Source organism: Eubalaena glacialis, chromosome 19 (genome assembly GCF_028564815.1).
Source record: "Eubalaena glacialis isolate mEubGla1 chromosome 19, mEubGla1.1.hap2.+ XY, whole genome shotgun sequence".
Classification (NCBI taxonomy): Eukaryota; Metazoa; Chordata; class Mammalia; order Artiodactyla; family Balaenidae; genus Eubalaena; species Eubalaena glacialis.
Window position 1 is genome coordinate 26,511,563 of NC_083734.1, and position 18,861 is coordinate 26,530,423.

The 18,861-nt window shown below is 39.2% G+C and overlaps 1 protein-coding gene and 1 non-coding gene across 2 annotated transcripts in view; both read left to right on the forward strand.

Annotated features, from left to right (window-relative positions):
- Nucleotides 1-18,861, forward strand: part of TEX14 (testis expressed 14, intercellular bridge forming factor) — a 174,196-nt gene that overhangs the window by 63,290 nt on the left and 92,045 nt on the right. The window lies entirely within an intron of this gene.
- LOC133081046 (U1 spliceosomal RNA) lies at nucleotides 11,634-11,797 on the forward strand. The gene has a single exon (XR_009698716.1). It is a non-coding gene; the product is annotated as a U1 spliceosomal RNA (small nuclear RNA).

Genomic DNA, 18,861 nt, shown 5'->3' on the forward strand with positions numbered 1-18,861 from the left:
GGGCTCCCCCGGTCCTTGAGAGGGAGGAGTTGGGCTACGCAAGAGCTCCTGTTGTGGTACAGAGTTGGTAAGGGACCACTTCTAAAATAGAGAATTTTGGGGGAATTGAGAGGCGGTTTGGAAGGTGGCTTGTAAAGTCTTTACTTGCCCAGGAGAGTATAATTTATTTAAGGGAGAAACTCATTCCGTTCCTTTAGGCGACGATTCTTAGCCTTGACTTTTCTTCCTAGCTTAAAGGAACTCCCTAAACATTGCAAGTCAGAGCCCTTTAAGTACATAAGCTCTACGGAAGGAAATGTGCTCACCGCTTTAGCAAATCCTACACATTTCCAAGGCTCACAGCCATGCCGCAAGGAACATAAGGACATGGAATCTCAGAGCAGTTTTTTTGAAGCCAAAGTTAAAACCTAGTACCCTTTTTTCTTCCCTGAGCTACCTCCAAGTTGTGAGGTAGCTCTTGGAGTGGGGGTGGGGGGAAAATTCTAGAAGTATGTGTCCCCCATTTGATAGGGCAGGAAAAGTCTGGTAGGACTAGTCAAAATGTGGTTTATTTGCCACTCTGTACGTTGCTTATCTTCTAGTATGTTACACATCTGGACATACAGGGAGCATTACATAAATGTCCACTGGGAGAATTCATGCTTATACTTATCAAGTAACCAGGGTCCTGGATGAAGAAGAGATGGTGTTAACATATTCAGGGATAGCTCTTCAGGTCGTTCAGTGAAACGCAATGGAATCGGTCGTGTTAGAATTTTGTTTCGTTAGCAGTGGGGAGTTAAACTAGTCGACTCTATCTGTAGTTATACTGTTACGCATCATTAATATCCTGACCCTTGAGTTGCTATAATAATTATTGTTTTCATCATCATTCTTAAGATATCTTTAATGCAGTTTGCTCTATAGTCAGGCTTTCAAACTGGGATCCAGTTTTATAAGGTCAGGCGCCAGGAAATAACGCTGTGGGATTTTTACGGAAGGTGCACCTTCCTATACTGTGAGGTTTTCTCAAATATTTCTTTAGAGAGGGAAGAATTGAATGAGTTAAGTGGTGAGCCATTTAAAACATTTTCTATTAAACAAGCATTAATATATTGTAGAGTAAAATGCAAGTATAAATTTAAGATAAACATAATAGTTTGAAGAAAGATCCAGTTTAAACTGGATATTTCAGTAGTCTCCCAGATTTTCCTGCGAGTATGTTATTATTTTCCTTTGCAATTTGGGGTTACTTGATTTTGAGAAGTACTGTTATGGGGAAACAAGCATGAGCTTTGGAGTCATACAAATTTGGGTTTGTATCACATCTTGGGAAATAACCAACTGTGAAACTTTCAGCAAGTTACTCAGTTTCCTCGCCTGCAAATGGAAGATAATAATATTTCTTCCATTAGGGGTTGTAAGAAAGATTAAATGAACAAATATGAATTATTTAGCACAGAAAAGGTACATAATAAATGTTAAGGTTTTTCTCCACTTAAAAATATTGTATGTATATTCAGTCGAATAAAGCCTTATTGAACACCTAGCTCAGCAGAGTGCCAATGCTATGAGCCTTTAAAAGAAAAACAATGCCTACGGTTGTAAAGTGCCAAAGAAAAGTGCTTTTACATATTTTATTTGATTTGACTTGATCCTTATAGTAATCCTGTGAACAGTTTACCCAGGTCCCAATTTAAAACTAGCACATTGAAGATTGGATCACTTAAGCAACATTAAATATTTAACCACTAGTTCTGTGCAGGGTGACAGGACTAACAAAAGAATCTATGCCCTCATGGAGCCTTAATCAATCAGGATTATTATTGAGTTGTGTTGCCTTTCTGACTTGTGTTGTTATCTAGATACAATACCAAGGGTAGGCATGAGCTACCGATATGCTGTCAATATCTATAATTACGTATTCAAATAAGGACACATTTTCATGCTGAGTGGGCTATTTTCTAGAGCTGTGGGAGAGGAATAATGTGAATATTTATGTTATAGCTGAGAAGTTTATTTTCTTTTAGCGTAAGAACATAGAACTTTTAAAACTGGTGACCTTGTATGTTCAAGTGAATTTGAGAATAGGAAAGATAAATGAGTGCTGTTTGGACTAAGAAAAAAACTCTGAATCAAGGTTTAGCTTTAGAGATGGTTGTGATAAAGCTTAAGGCCTCAAACGTGTGTTTGGAATAGCAATATCAATTTCACAAGGCCTTGTACATAATGGGAGCTCAAAATATTTGTTGTCCCCAAACTCTTAAACATTGTTCTCACTTGACTTCTGTGATGCCACATCTCTGATTTCATTCCTAGGCATCTGGCTTTTCTGACTCCCTTACAATTTTATCCTCCATAACCAGGGCATGAAATGTTACTGTAAGGCCCCATAGCTGACCTTTCACTGACTATCCAGTTCTGTTGTCTCCTCTCCTTTCTGGTTCTCTCGTTCTCTCTCTGTCTCTCTGCTCTCTTATTCACATTCACAGTTCAGTGACTATACGCCAATAATGTGTAAATTTATTTTTCTAGCTCTAACCTGTTCTCTGACCTCCAGATGCAAATATCTAATTGCATACAGCACAGTGCTAAATCTCCAACTCAGCCTATCTTAAACCTAACTCGTTATCTTCAGCCCATCCCAAAATCTTTTTGTCCTCTTCGTGCATTCCCTGCCTCTGTGAACTGACTATCCATCCTTCCATCTGCACAAACCAGAAACCTAGGAATCTTCCACACCTCCTTCCCTTTAAGTCTCCATGTTCACTATAACCACAAACCCTATCAATTTTCTCTCTAAAATATCTCGATCATGTCCATGTCTCTTTTCCTAGGCCAAGCTGTCACCATTTCTCTCTTTTTTTTTTTTTTGAAGATTTTTTTGATGTGGACCATTTTCAAATTCTTTATTGAATTTGTTACAATATTGCTTCTGTTTTATGTTTTGGTTTTTTGGCCGCGAGGCATGTGGGATCTTAGTTCCCCGACCAGGGATCAGGGATCAAACCCACACCCCCTGCATTAGAAGGTGAAGTCTTAACCACTAGACCTCCAGGGAAGTCCCCACCATTTCTCTTATAGGTACTGCAAGAGCCTTTTAGCAGGTCTCTGCATCTTGTCTTCCCCTCCCCTCTAGTCTGTTCTCCCATGCTGCAGACAGGGTCCTTTCTAGAGTATATTTCATTTCCTGTAACTCCCTATTTTGCTCTTGGGATAAAGACCAAATTTCTTAATAAGACTTACAAAAAGTCTTGCATGTTCTGGCTCCTGTTTACCTCTTTAGTTGCATCCTTTCCCTCTGTCCCCTTTACTCTTTTTTTTTTATTTTTAATGTCTATCTATCTATCTATCTATCTATCTATCTATCTATTTATTTATTTATTTATTTTGGCTGCCCCAGGTCTTAGTTGTGGCATGCAGGCTTCTTAGTTGCAGCATGCATGCAGGATCTAGTTCCCCGACCAGGAATCAAACCCGGGCCCCCTGCATTGGGAGCGTGGAATCTCACCCACTGGACCACCAGGGAAGTCCCGTCTCACCTTTACTCTTTACACTCCAGCCACTCTGGTCTTAATTCCATGTGTGTGCCACAACATGCCTCTCTGCTTCACCCAATTAACTACTATTTATCCTTCAAATCTCAGCATTCATTGACCTCTTCTCTGACTCTGAACCTCTACCTCCAACAAGCTCCCTTGAAACTAGGTCAGATCTCCCCTTTAAGGCTCTCATAACACCAGATGTCTTTGTGTGATCATTTATTTAACGTATATCTACCCAACTAGAATGAAAGATTCAGTAGAACAGGGACCATGTGGATTTTACTCATTTTCCTAGAGCCTCTAGCCCAGTGTATGGCTTATAGGAGGTGCTCAGTATATATTTGTTAAAAGAATGGATGATTAGGTGATTGACCTGCTCCTCTCTCCTTATTCTTTTTTGTTTTGTACTCTTAAATAGGTGGAAAATATATATGTGTAGGAAGTAGAAAACAAATAAAATACCAAAAATATAAAGAATATAAAACTGATTTATAGACCTTTTCTTTTTTATTTTTTTTTGTTATTTAAATTTTTTAATTGAAGTATAATTGATTTACAATGTTTTAGATATATAGCAAAGTGATTCAGTTATACATATATATATATTTTTCAGATTCTTTCCGTTATACACTATTAGAAGATATTGAATATACTTCCGTGTGCAATACAATAGGTCCTTGCTGTTTATTTTATTTATAGTAGTGTTTATCTGTTAATCCCAAATTCCTAATTTATCCCCCTGCCCTTTTCCCTTTGGTAACCATAAATTTGTTTTCTCTGTCTGTGAGTCTATTTCTGTTTTGTAAATAAGTTCATTTGTATCATTTTTTTTAGATTCCACATATAAGTGATATCATATGATATTTGTCTTTATCTGACTTACTTCACTCAGTATGATAATCCCTAGGTCCATCCATGGAAATGGCATTATTTCATTCCTTTTTATGGCTGAATAATATGCCATTGTGTGTGTGTGTGTGTGTGTGTGTGTGTGTGTGTGTGTGTGTGTGTAGATATATACCAGATCTTCTTTATCCATTCATCTGTCAGTGGACATTTAGGGTGCTTCCATGTTCATAGATCTTTTCTTCAGTTCATGTTACTGAACCAAACTTGGGTCGACTCACCATGCACAGTAAAGCCAATCTACTGGCACTGGGTTGTGGTGAAGGAAAGTACAGCATTTATTGCAAAGCCAAGCAAGGCCTATGGGCAGCTAATGATCAAAAGACCCAAACTCCCCAATGGCTTAAAGACAGGACGAGAGAGAGGGTTGTGGGGTGCTTGATCAGCTCATGGACATTCTTCTGATTGGTTGGTGCTGAGGTAATTGGGAGTCAACATCATCAAAATTCTGGTTCCAGCTTGTCTGGGGTCAATGTACTTGTGGTCAGCATGCAGTTAACTTCTTCCACCTGGTGGGGGTTTCGGTATCTGCAAAACAGCCGAAGGATATGGCTCAGAATATTATCTATAGCCCTTGAGGAGGAGCTAAACTTCCTTGACTTTGTTTAATGGCTATTGACTATTATTATTTTGTTTTGCTTGACTGTTTTGTTTTGTTTCTGCATTTTCTCACTTCTCTGATTAAATTCGCTCTTTGGAACTCTTGGAAGGCCTAGGAGGCTAAAGTTTTTCTACAAACAAAAGGCAGGCAGAGGACATGGGGACAGGGGCTCTGTCCTGGGAAGGCCCCATAGGGTCCTGCTCAGTTACAATCCCCCCCCTTTTCTTTGCTACTCCACAGTCTTGAGGGGAAACAGGTGCAGGACAAGAAAGGGAATAAAGTTCTGGATTGAGAGGTTAATCATAAACTCAGCAGAGGAACTCAGTTTTAAGGGGACTCAGTTTCACTCAGAGATAATAATGTTAACATTTTGGTTTATTTTAATCTTCTTACAACTTCATATAATGCATTTATTTGAGTTATGATAGTTGTGATCAAATTGTGAAGAAATGTATATATCTTGTTTTTCACTTAATATTTTGTCAAAAACTTTCTCCATATGATTAAAAACTATTTTAAAATTAAGTTTAATGGCTGGATATTATTCGGTCCTAAGGCCCATCTTTCTAATCAGTAGCCTATAAAGACAGTTGAATTATTTCCAGTTTTTTGCTGTGATGAGGTACTGTGTGCTCTGGAGCTCGCTTTTCGAGGATGCCCATCTGTGCCCTTGTGGTTACTCTCAAGCGCGTGCTCTCTCTCTGTCTCTCTCTCTCTCAATACATTTCTGGTAGTAGAATTCCTAGGTCAAAAAGTATGCACATTTTCATTTTGAATCTTTTTTTTTTTTTTTTTTTTTTGGCTAGGCCGCGTGGCTTGTGGGATCTTAGGTCCCTGACCAGGGATTGAACCCTGGGACACGGCAGTGAAAGCATCAAGTCCTAACCACTGGACTGCCAAGGAATTCCCCATTTTGAATCTCACTGCCAAATGTTTGCACGACTTACACTCCTACTAACGGTGTATGAGGGCTGGTTTTCCTGCCTCCACCCTAGCACTGGCCTTTAGCAGTCTTTAAATGGTGATTTTTCTTTTTTTTTATTGAGGTATAATTGACTTTAAATGGTTATTATCTTTTATGACTAAGAGGTTAAAAATCTTTTCATATAGTAATTTTATTAGCCAAGTATATTTTATCATTGTAGCTGTCTCATTATATCATTTGCCCACTTTTAATTTTTAATAGTGGCAAGATACACATAACATAAAATTTACCATCTTTGGGAATTCCTTGGCAATTCAGTGGTTAGGACTTGGTGCTTTCACTGCTGTGGCCCCGGGTGCAGTCCGTCGTCAGGGAACTAAGATCCTGCAAGCCACGCAGCATGGCCAAAAAAAAAAAAAAAAATTTTTTTTTATCTTAACCATCTTTAAGTGTAAGGTCCAGTAGTGTTAATTATATTCACAGTGTTGTGCAACTGATATCCACAACTTTTTTATCTTGCAAATCTGAAACTCTATCCATTGAACAACAACTCACCATTTCCCCTTCCCTTATATAAGTGGAATCATATAGTATTTGTATTTTTGTCACTGATTTATTTCATTTAGCGTAATGTCTTCAAGGTTCATTCATGTTATAGCATGTATCAGAATTTCCTTCCTTTTTAAGGTTGAATAATACTCCATTGTATGTATATACTACATTTTGTTTATCCATTCATCCGTGGGTAGACACTTGAGTTGCTCCTACCTCTTGGCTATTGTGAGTAATGATGCTATGAACGCTGGTGTGTGTCCTTTCCCACTTTTTAACTAGGCTACTTTTTTTGTTTGTTTTGCTACGCTGGGTTTTTGTTGCTGCGCAGGCTTTCTCTAGTTGCAGTGAGCAGGGACTACTCTTCGTTGTGGTGCCTCGGCTTCTTATTGCAGTGGCTTCTCTTGTTGCGGAGCGGGAGCTTAGTAGTTGGAGTTTGCGGACTCTAGAGCGCAGGCTCAGTAGTCGTGATGCACGGGCTTAGTTGCCCCACAGCATGTGGGATCTTCCCAGACCAGGGATCAAACTCGTGTCCCCTGCATTGGCAGGCAGATTCTTAACCACTGGACCACCAGGGAAGTCTCTAACTAGGCTACTTTTAATTTAAAATATGTATTTGTAATAGGTCTACGTTTTTATTATTAGAAACAATAACTAATGTTTATTATGAAAGGCCGAGAATTCTGCTCAGTTTTGTCTGATGTTAAAACCTAAAATCCAGGGACTTCTGTGGTGGAGCAGTGGTTAAGAATCTGCCTGCCAAGGCAGGGGACACGGGTTTGAGCCCTTGTCTGGGAAGATCCCACATGCCGCGGAGCAACTAAGCCCATGCACCACAACTACTGAGCCTGTACTCTAGAGCCCACGTGCCACAACTACTGAGCCCTTGTGCCACAACTACTGAAGCCTGTGCACCTAGAGCCCGCACTCGGCAACAAGAGAAGCCACTGCAATGAGAAGCCCGCACACCACAATGAAGAGTAGCCCCCGCTCACCACAACTAGAGAAAGCCCGTGCACAGCAATGAAGACCTGATGCAGCCAAAAATAAATTTAAAAAAAACACAAAAAAAACAAAATCCATATGCTGCCAACTCTCTCTCATATGCATATTGTATCATACAGGCTATTTACCTAATCTGTATAGTGCAGATATCTTCCCACTTTGTCATGTGTATTTAAACTTTATGAAGTTTTCTATTTTATTGAGGTTATGTTTATGCAACCGTATATTTAATTCTTACTTTGGTAACATGCTTAGAAAGTCTTTCTTTTCTTGGGAATTCCCTGGTGGTCCAGTGGTTAAGACTCTGGGCTTTCACTGCAGGGGGTGCAGGGAACTAAGATCCTGCAAGCCGTTAGGCACAGCCAAAAAAAAAGTCTTTCTTTTCTTCAAAATCATTATAAGCATAATCATCTGTATTTTTTCTATATATGGTTTATGATTTAATTTGAATATTTTAATCTATCTGATTTTTTTAAATGTAAAGTAGGGGGAAGGAAGGAAGCATTTTTTTCCCCTTCTTTCCAGTGGTGAGCCAATTTTCTAAGTATTCTTTATTAGGTAATTGATCTTTTCCCCTACCTATATGAAGTGCTACCTTTATCATATACTTTTTTTTTTTTTTTTTTTTGGCCGCACTGCACAGTATGAGGGATTTGAGTTTCCCGAACCCGAGCCCCCTGCAGTGGAAGCTCGGATTCCTGACCACTGGACCATCTGGGGAAGTCCCTATCATATACTTTTATGTACGTAGGTCCTATATTCCTGGTATAAAACCTATTTAGTTACTGTGTATGTTCTTTTAATATTCTACTAGATGCGGGTCATAAAGATTTTATAGGCTTAGTTAAGAGATTTGCATTTTTGTTCATAAGTAAGATTAATCTGTGAGATGATTACATCTATAATACATTTTTTGGCAACAGAGTTTTGCAACCTTTGTAAAATGAACTAAGAAGCTTCTCTACTTTTTCTATGCTAACTTATGTTAGTATTTAACATAAACTCATGTATTTCCTTATCAAAGAAATGTTGTGGCTCTCCTCAAAGGATGTTAAGCTCTGCAGGGCTTCTGTGAGGATTGCAGCATTAATGTTTTAACGTGCTTGAGCTACAAGAGAATGGACAGTCACCTTTTGCCCTAAGGCAGACTGTCTTGGACAGATATTTTGATAACTAGGTCAATAATAACGAAGTTCTCATGAAATATTGAAACTAGCCTTGTGAAGGGCTCTGTGTTATTTGTTTAAGAAAGTGCTGCTAGGGAATTCCCTGGTGGTCCAGTGGTTACTTTCACTGCACCAAGGGCTTGGGTTTGTTCCATGGTCAGGGAAGTAAGATCCCACAAGCCGAGCAGCCAAAAAATAAAATAAAATGAAATGAAATGTAAAGTAAAATAAAATAGTACTGCTAGCACTATTACAATAGCAAAGACGTGGAAACAACCCAAGTGCCCATCAACAGATGACTGGTATAAGATGTGGTCAGTGTGTGTGTGTGTGTGTGTGTGTGTGTGTGTGTGTGTGTGTATAATGGAATATTACTCAGCCATAAAAAAGAATGAAATTATTGCCTTTTGCAACAACATGGATGGACCTAGAGAATATCATACTATGTGAAGTAAGTCAGACAGAGAAAGACAAATACAATATGATATCACAATACAGAATCTAAAAAATAACACAAATGAATCTATGTAAAAAACAGAAACAGACTCACAGTCCTAGAAAACAAACTTATGGTTACCAAAGGGGAAATGGAGGCAGGGGGAGGGAAAAATTAGTAGTATGGGATTAACAGATACAAACTACTATACATAAAATAGATAAGCAATAAAGACTTACTATATAACACAGGGAACTAAATTCAATATCTTGTAATAACCTATGGTGGAAAAGAATCTAAAAAAAATATATATATATATGTATATATATATATATAAACTGAATCACTTTGTTCTACACCCAAAACTAACACAATATTGTAAAGCAACTATACTTTATAAATAAATAAATAAAAAGAAAGCACTGCTAGTCACAGATCTTCTGAAAATGGCATTTTGAATTTAAGAGTTGTTTGGTGATAACAGTAGTCTAGTTCATAGATACCACTTTTTTCCCTTACATGTGTGGTTCCCAGCCATATTTCAAGATGTCTAAATTTTATTTCACAAAACAAACTTCAGATATTTTGTTTCTAGATTACATACGCATGTATGTTTATGTATATGTATATATGTGTATATGAGTATATATGTTACATAATACTTCTTTCTTTGGAGGAAAGAGTTTATAAAAATCAAACTGGTAGACAGACTTCAGGAATAGCTGCAGTTCACATCATGACCTCCTTCTTCCACCCACCCCAGTATTTTTTTCTCCCTCCATCTCAGATACCTCTGTGTTCTCAGCTATTGCTTGCTAGTTTTTAATAAGATAATTTTTACAAATAGTGTTATTTCTTTCTGTTTTAAAGATACAAAACTTGGGAATTCCCTGGCGGTCCAGTGGTTAGGACCCAGTGCTTTCACTGCAGTGGGCCCAGGATCCATCCCTGGTGGAGGAACTAAGATACTGCAAAAGCCGTGTGGCGCAGCTGGAAAAAAAAAAAAAAGATATAAAACTCTGGCTAATTTATTTTGGTGGAGGAGAGAATACCAGAAGAGTCCTTCTGTAAGATAAAAAGACTTGGGAAGTAGGGTGGTTCTAGTGTGATTTTGGAGAGACAACTGAAGAACAGTTAAACTGGGAAACTCCAATTCTAATATGCACTGACGCAGGAAGGAGAGGATTAAGAAGAATGATAATATTGATTATGTGGATGTGGAATATGTGATACATTAACCACTACCTGAGACGGGATTTGCTCTTTTCGAAGCGGTTAATATAGTGTAGGAGGGCCCAGGAGTTTCTTTTTTTTTTTTAATTTATTTAATTTATTTATTTTTGGCTGCGTTGGGTCTTCATTGCGGTGCACGTGCTTCTCACTGTGGTGGCTTCTCTTGTTGCGGAGCACAGGGCTCTAGGTGCGCGGGCTTCAGTAGTTGTGGCTGCGGGCCCAGCAGTTGTGGCACGTGGGCTCAGTAGTTGTGGCTCACGGGCTCTAGAGCGCAGACTCAGTAGTTGTGGTGCATGGGCTTAGTTGCTCCGCGGCATGTGGGATCTTCCTGGACCAGGGATCAAACCCGTGTCCCCTGCATTGGCAGGTGGGTTCCCAACCACTGTCCCACCAGGTAAGTCCCCAGGAGTTTCTTGTAGGATAGATTGATTCTTCAGTAGTCTTGTTTTGGATTTCAGACACCCATGAAAAGGCAAACGAATGACCCTGTGCTTGTAGTGTTGGGCACAACAGGGTTTAAGGATAAGTCGAAACACAACTTAGTCTTGCTTAGGAGAGGAGACACTCTTGATCACAAAAGTGATTTCCAACGGTGAGGGTCATCACACTCCAGCTGAACAGACCCCCTACGGCTTATCCGAATACCTGCTGTAGGAGGGGGCGTTTTCTGAGTTTTCCACTTACTTGGTTCAAAATTAGAATTAGTGTTTGTGCAACTGCTCTTGCAAGTGAGGGTGATCATATGCCGCATATTTGAAAGAGCATATTTTGTACTTGTGCTTGAAGCTTTGAACTGACAACCTATTTTTAGCACTTCCTGGACTGAATTTTTTAATGTACTTTTGCCAAATTTCATCTTTTCAGACTTGCTCTTTCTATTACGTGAACATCGGCTTGCTGAACTGCGCCAGAATCACAGCGACGTCATTAGCTCGAAGCCCTTGAAGGAAGGAAAGAACTTGTTACCTTTATATCCGTAGAGCGTCTTTGCCTTTAAGTTTCATTCCACTAACTATACCAGGAAAAGGACGCTCTGAATGAGATCAGCAAAAGGGGTGTGGAACATGTAGATAAGAGCAGTGACTGCCGGTAATGCTTACACTAGGCATTGTATTTCCTAAGATTTGGCAATATCTAGATATACAAAATATTGCTGCATGGTAATTATAGTTTGGAGACTCTATTCCAGAAGTGGGGGGTGGGTTTTAAAATGCATGAGAAAAGTGACCCTATCTTTAGAGTGATTTGAATCTGAGGGTGAGGTACCAGTGAATGCCAACAACTCATACTTACCTGGCAGGGGAGATACCATGATCACGAAGGTGGTTTTCCCAGGGCGAGGCTTATCCATTGCACTCCGGATGTGCTGACCCCTGCGATTTCCCCAAATGTGGGAAACTCGACTGCATAATTTGTGGTAGTGGGGGACTGCGTTCGCGCTCTCCCCTGGTTTTTTGGTTTGTGAAAGAAAGCTTTGTATTGCAGGTTCTTGTTTTATGGAGTGGAGAATTTGTAGCAAGTTAGTGGTGGTATTCTGAGGAAAAATTTGTATTAGTTTCTCTGTTTTGGGGAAGTTTTTTTTCGTACTTTGCCTGTGATTGTTAAAATTCGGAGTTGGTGACTTATTAGAGATGGCGCTGAAATTAAAATGTACTCTCTGCTTCCTAGGCAGGTAGAGCCAAAGTTAATGGGGCCTTATAGTGGTGTGAGGTATCGGGGTGGAGTGGAGAGTGTGAGTTTTATGTTTTTGGGCGAAGGGGTGATTAACTTCTGCTCCGCGGTTTTTTCTCAAAGCAAGGAGACCAGTTTAGTTTGTGGCAGTGAAATGAATGTTAATTTTATTTGGTTTTTTTCCTTATTTTGTGTATGGTGAAAAACGAGCATTAAGGTTTAATTCTGATTGGTTTAGTTTCAATTTGAAACCTGGATTCTTGAGGGCGTTGAAATAACCAGGATGTTCTTCTCTTAAGTAGCTATTTGTCTTTGCAGTAGCTGAATTTGGGACTTTTGAACCGTTTTAACAGATCCGTCTCTCCTTTATTATATAATGACTGCTACATCTGGATTGGATGTTGGTATTTTTAAAGGCCCCCTACTGGTGTCTTTGAGACCTATTGCTGTAAACTAGAATATATCTGCAAACAACTGTTATTCCTGTATGTGCTGCTGATTCCTTAGGTTTCAGTTTCAGGGTATGGTATGTTTGGTTCTTCCTAGTATCCAGATCTAGCTAGTCTGAGGATTTCTAGTGACCTTCACACTCATAATAACCTGTCTTGTAGAAGCAGTTCCTGCTGCTTCTCTTTTAGAACAAATCCTTGTCCCTCTGTACTTAGTCACTTCCTGACCCTCAGCAATCTGATGGGGTTTACAGTGTCTCCAGGGGCCTGATATATAAAAATATGATCCCTCAATTGGCTTCTAAGTTTAAGTACTCACCTGATAATTAAAAATAGTCACCTGAGTGCTGTTCTGGGGCCTTTGTTTAAAACTGAACATGAGAGACACAAAGTACAGATATTTTGCAGCATGCTTTTAAAATTTGTATCAAAATAACACATATACTTCATTTAGAAAATCAAATAGTCCTTTTAGGTTTCTAAACTAAGTTCTTTGCCTACTTCTTCCTGTTTTCCAGGTCCCCTTCAGAGGGAGACACTTTCCATTCTAAAAACAACTAAAATTTGATTCTGAAATTTATGAACCTCTGTGTTTCTAAACCAGAAATACCTAGATATTTAGATAATATCTAATTAGATATTTAGATAATATCTAATTAGATATTTAGATAATATCTAAAATATTATCCTTTAATGCATCCATTTTTTAAAACATTTTATTTATTTATTTATTTATTTATTTATTTATGGCTGTGTTGGATCTTCGTTTCTGTGCGAGGGCTTTCTCTAGTTGTGGCAAGTGGGGGCCACTCTTCATCGCGGTGCGCGGGCCTCTTCACTATCGCGGCCTCTCTTGTTGCCGAGCACAGGCTCCAGACGCGCAGGCTCAGTAGCTGTGGCTCACGGGCCCAGTTGCTCCGCGGCATGTGGGATCTTCCCAGACCAGGGCTCGAACCCGTGTCCCCTGCATTAGCAGGCAGATTCTCAACCACTGCGCCACCAGGGAAGCCCCAATGCATCCATTTTTGACATTGCTTTTTGATAATGTAAATGAAGATTTAGCTCTCTTGCACCACCATTTCTTCTCTCTTTTTCCTAATGTAGTTTAAAAACAATTTGGTTAAATCACTTGGTTAAATCAGTATTCAGTGTTGATATTATTCTTAGGCAAACATTATTCACAGCAGAGCATTGTCATTGAATGTCATTTTTCCTTTAATTTTATTTTTCTTCTGGTTAGTTTTTTTCCCCCTTCTGGTTTTTTTTTTTTTTTTGGCCACACAGTGCAGCATGCGGGATCTTATTTCCCCCACCAGGGATTGAACCTGTGCCCCCTGCAGTGGAAGCGTGGAATCCTAACCACTGGACCACCAGGGAATTCTCCCCCTCTGTTTAATTTTACCTTTTTTCATTTGGTTACTTTTCTTTTACCTATTCCTAATTCTTCCCACACTTTCCAATAGCCTCTGGTTTTCCATAGGGTAAATCATATCAGGTAGTCTTACTAGTTTAAAATGCGGGTTTTTATTTGTCTTCTGGAGATCTATCTACTTCTATTTTTCTTCTACCTAAACCCATTGTTCTTTCAGATTGCTGCATAGGTGTAATAGTTTAAATGGGTATCAAATTCTAGGTTGTAGTTAAATTTTTCTTCATGATTTCAGACATCACTTTTTTGACTTATAGCCTCTAGAAGCTATTGAGAAGACTTTCTAATTCCTTATACTGTTTACATGACATACGTGACTGATCTTTTCATTTTCAGAAAAGTTGAATTATGTCTTTATTTTCATTTTTTGTAATTTCCTAATGTTGTGTATATCTTATAGCCCTTCATTGTATGGGGCACTTGATGAGGACCCTTTCGACCAGAAAGTCTTCCATGTTGGGAAATTGTCTTGAATTATTTCATTGGTGATTTCCTCCCCTTGGTTTTTATTATAGTTATTTAATTTAATTAATTAATTTATTTATTTTTGGCTGCATTGGGTCTTCATTGCTGTGCACGGGCTTTCTCTAGTTGCGGCAAGCGGGGGGTACTCTTCGTTGCAGAGCACAGGCTCTAGGTGCGAGGGCTTCAGTAGTTGTGGCGTGCAGGCTCAGTAGTTGTGGCACACAGGCCTAGCGGTGTGTGGGATCTTCCCGGACCAGGGCTCGAACCCGTGTCCCCTGCACTGGCAGGCGGATTCTTAACCACTGTGCCACCAGGGAAGTCCCCCTCATCAATCTTGAAAATGCATACTTCGACATTCAGCTCTCTCTCTGGGAAGCTGCCTGGGATCCACCCAAACCACCACTGAACCCAGAAAGGACTTAAACATTACTAGGTACTGTAGGCACAGTGCTGCATAAAGCACTTCTTTGAAAATCAAAAGAAAAAAAGATGAATTTTTAGGTGGAAGAAAATGTTGTATATAATAATATCATCTTTTTATATATTTTTCACGGAGGAAGGGTCCACAAAGGCAAAAGTGTGTAGGATCCTTCAGGGTCATAATGTGGTCCTTAACCCTTTTATTAGTGCTCATTACTCTTTTCCTATAATTCTGGCAGGTCTATTTCCCCTACAGGTTGTGATCTTATTTATTACAGGCAGAATCTCTCGCTGCATTATTACTCTTAGTATCGCCAGTGCCTAGGCTAGTTGCTGGCACGTTAAGTTTAAGTGGCTGTAAGTTACTACTTACACAAGTAGCAACTTGAGAACAGGTTTTTGTTTTTGTTTTTTCCATCATTAGTAGCACTCACAGAAACTCAAGGATAATTTGTGAATGTTGAAAATACTGGAGTAGGCAATGTGGTTATCAGAAATATAGTTCCCAGACGGGCCTACTCTACTCAATACTCAGTAATGGCCTATATGGGAAAAGAATCTAAAAAAGAGTGGATATATGTATATGTATAACTGATTCACTTTGCTGTACACCTGAAACTAACACAACATAGTAAATCAACTGTACTCCAATACAAATTTAAAAAAGAAAGAAATAGTTCCCTCAGCATAGCAAAAAGAGCTTTAGAATATCTGTGAAATCATATCTGTGGGGATCACAGATAGTCCTAGAGGACTCAGTGCTGTGGCATTCATGGATACCATGGAAACAGCAAGCCAACTGCCTGGAATGAAATTAGAATGAAATTATATCGTATAACGGAGATGGGCTGGATCACACTTTGTGGATGAGAGTATCTAGCCAATGTCTAAGTAGAGTGACTGTGGTTTATATTGGAGAGCCCTGTGGATGGAAATGCAAAACCGGGGCCAGTGTGCATCAGAAGTGAATGGGTTCAGCTCCCTGAAATGCAGGGTGTCTGCGTAGAGTGTAGAGTTGCTCAAACTTTCCTGGTAGTAGACATTTAGATTCAGTGTGTTGGCACCATGGACTTCTTGACAGTTGAACCTGCTCTGTGAACTTATATAACAAAAGTCAGCTTTTAAAAATTACTGCCACGCTCATGATATTTCTGAACATCAACCTTTCCTTGACTCCGACAAAGCTAAGAGATGGGTGGAAATTCAGAGATGAGGTGAGACTCACAGACTGAGGGGCATGTCTGTTGGGACAGAAATCTTAGTTGGCAGGGGCAGCCATGATCTGAGAGAGGTTGGTAAGTGTGCTGGTGCCACCACTCCCCAGGTAGGTGGGAACTCTGCAAATACCTACTGTGCTGAGGGAGGGTCTGTGCCTCTCCACCTCGGCTTATTTGGGGCCTTTGAGTTAGTTGGTCACTGAGTTGTTTTATTCTGTGTATGAATATATGTATGTATGTATGTGTATGTGTATATATATATATACATACACATATGGATATATATTCACCATAATTATTACTAGTAATTATCATTGTTCCTAGAGGGCAAAATCAAGTACAGATACCTAAAATATGGTAAAATCACAATTTGAATCTAAGTCTATCTGATGCTAAAGCCTGTGTTCAAAACTAAATACTGTGCCAGATATTTCTTGTAATGGTTCCACCAGGACTTGGTCTTCTCTTTATGAAAAAAAAAAACAAAAGTCTAACAATATCATTGAAAGTCTGTAACCTGTATCTCACAACCAGTAATACTGATATCATTTCAGTGCATTTCCTTCCAGTAATTTTCCTTAAGGATATATATACATTTTTACAAAATTGCAGTCATGGTATACATACCATTTCATATCCTTTTTCCCTCTTAACCTTAAATAATAAAAATGTCTTTCACATTGTTAATCGTTATTATATTACTATTGTTTGCTTAATACTCCATTTCCCTATTGCTTTGATTCTAGGGTTTTTGGGTGATTTTGATTTTTTTGTAATTCTCTAATGAACACCCTATTCATAGGGCATAGTCTTTCTCTAGAATTACTTTCTATAGTTAAATTAAATGATATTTCTGGGTCAAAATGTATGAACATATTTTGGGCAGTAGATTATATAATTAGGGTTAAATTTTTTTTTTCATTTTAAGTAATATTATAGTCATGTTACAGAATATGTAGGGGAAAATACATTAGTCCATTCTTCTATATTGACACTGATATGATTATGTTACTTTGCATTTTGATGTATTTCCTTTAAGTGCCTTAAATTTTGCCATTTTAGAAACAGTTTTAATCGTAGTATATGTTCTATTTCATATGCTGCCTTTTTTGCATGCAGTGTTACTGCAATTTAGGCTTTCCTCTCCTTCTTAACAAATTTGAAGTTCTTTTTATAATTAACTATGAACCCTGAAATTAGAAACAGATCTGGACTTTGAAAGATGAAAGGAAGCAGGGAAAAGTAGTTTTTAGAGTTTAAAAATATCATATGTCACCTCTCCTCCCTCAAATAATTTAAGGCATTTCTTAAGATGACTAAAATATTAAAATAACAGAAAACTACTAGAAATTACCCTAAGAAATCATCATTAATTATTCACAAAGATATATCTACAAGGCTGTTCATTGTTTTATATATATATAATGGCAATAAACTAGAAGCGATAGAACATTGATATAAATTATCTATGACAACATATAACAAATTGAATGTAAAATGTTACAAAACATCGTGTGAAGTATAATTGTGTTAAAAATATATGTGCATAGAGAATTGGAGTTACCATATATAATATCAAAGTGTTAACAGTGGTAATTTCGTAGTGGGAATGTGGTTAATTTTAATATTTAAAAAACACTTTTCTGTCTTTTCCTAATTACCTGCAAGGAAAATTTTATCGCTATTGTAACGATTTAAAATACCATCCAAAAGTGCAAAACAAAGCACTTAAAAAATCATATGGACTAAGAGGGAAATAACTACCAAAGGGTTGCAAAAATATGCCACCCCAAAATGTGTCACTTTGGCATAAGGATTATTTTGAGCTAAAAGCACTGAAAAACAGCAAGTATGTAAGAAGAGTGGTCTGACCTCCCTTTGTCTTCCTAAAAGCAGGAGGTAAAACTCCCAACTGAAAGATGTTTTCCCTAACCCAGGGGAAAGAAACATTGCCAGAGAAGGGGGACAAAGCCGAGATTTCTGTACAAACAGATCTTGTTAAAATAATTATCTTCGAGTCCTGAGGAGAGATTAACCAAGATGGCGGAGTAGAAGGACGTGCTCTCACTCCCTCTTGCGAGAACACCAGAATCACAACTGGCTGCTGGACAATCATCGACAGGAAGACACTGGACTTCACCAAGGAGGATACCCCACGTCCAAGGACAGAGGAGAAGCCACAGTGAGGTGGTAGGAGGGGCGCAATCAGAGTAAAATCAAATCCCATAACTGCTGGGTGGGTGACTCACAGACTGGAGAACACTTATACCACAGAAGTCCACCCACTGGAGTGAAGGTTCTGAGCCCCACGTCAGGCTTCCCAACCTGGGGGTCCGGCAATGGGAGGAGGAAGTCATAGAGAATCAGACTTTGAAGCCTAGTGGAAATTGATTGCAGGACTTCGACAGGACTGGGGGAAACAGAGACCCCACTCTTGGAGGGCGCACATGGAATAGTGTGCGCATCGGGACCTGGGGGAAGGAGCAGTGACCCCGGGGGAGACTGAACCAGACCTACCTGCTAGTGTTGGAGGGTCTCCTGCAGAGGTGGGGGCTGGCTCTGTTTCACTGTGGGGACAAGGACACTGGCAGCAGAAGTTCTGGGAAGTACTCCTTGGCGTGAGCCCTCCCAGAGTCTGCCATTAGCTCCACCAAAGAGCCCAGGTAGGCTCCAGTGTTGGGTTGCCTCAGGCAAAACAACCAACAGGGAGGGAAACCAGCCCCACCCATCAACAGTCAAGTGGATTAAAGTTTTACGGAGCTCTGACCGCCACAGCAACAGTCAGCTCTACCCACCACCAGAGCCTCCCATCAAGCCTCTTAGATAGCCTCAACCACCAGAGGGCAGACAGCAGAAGCAAGA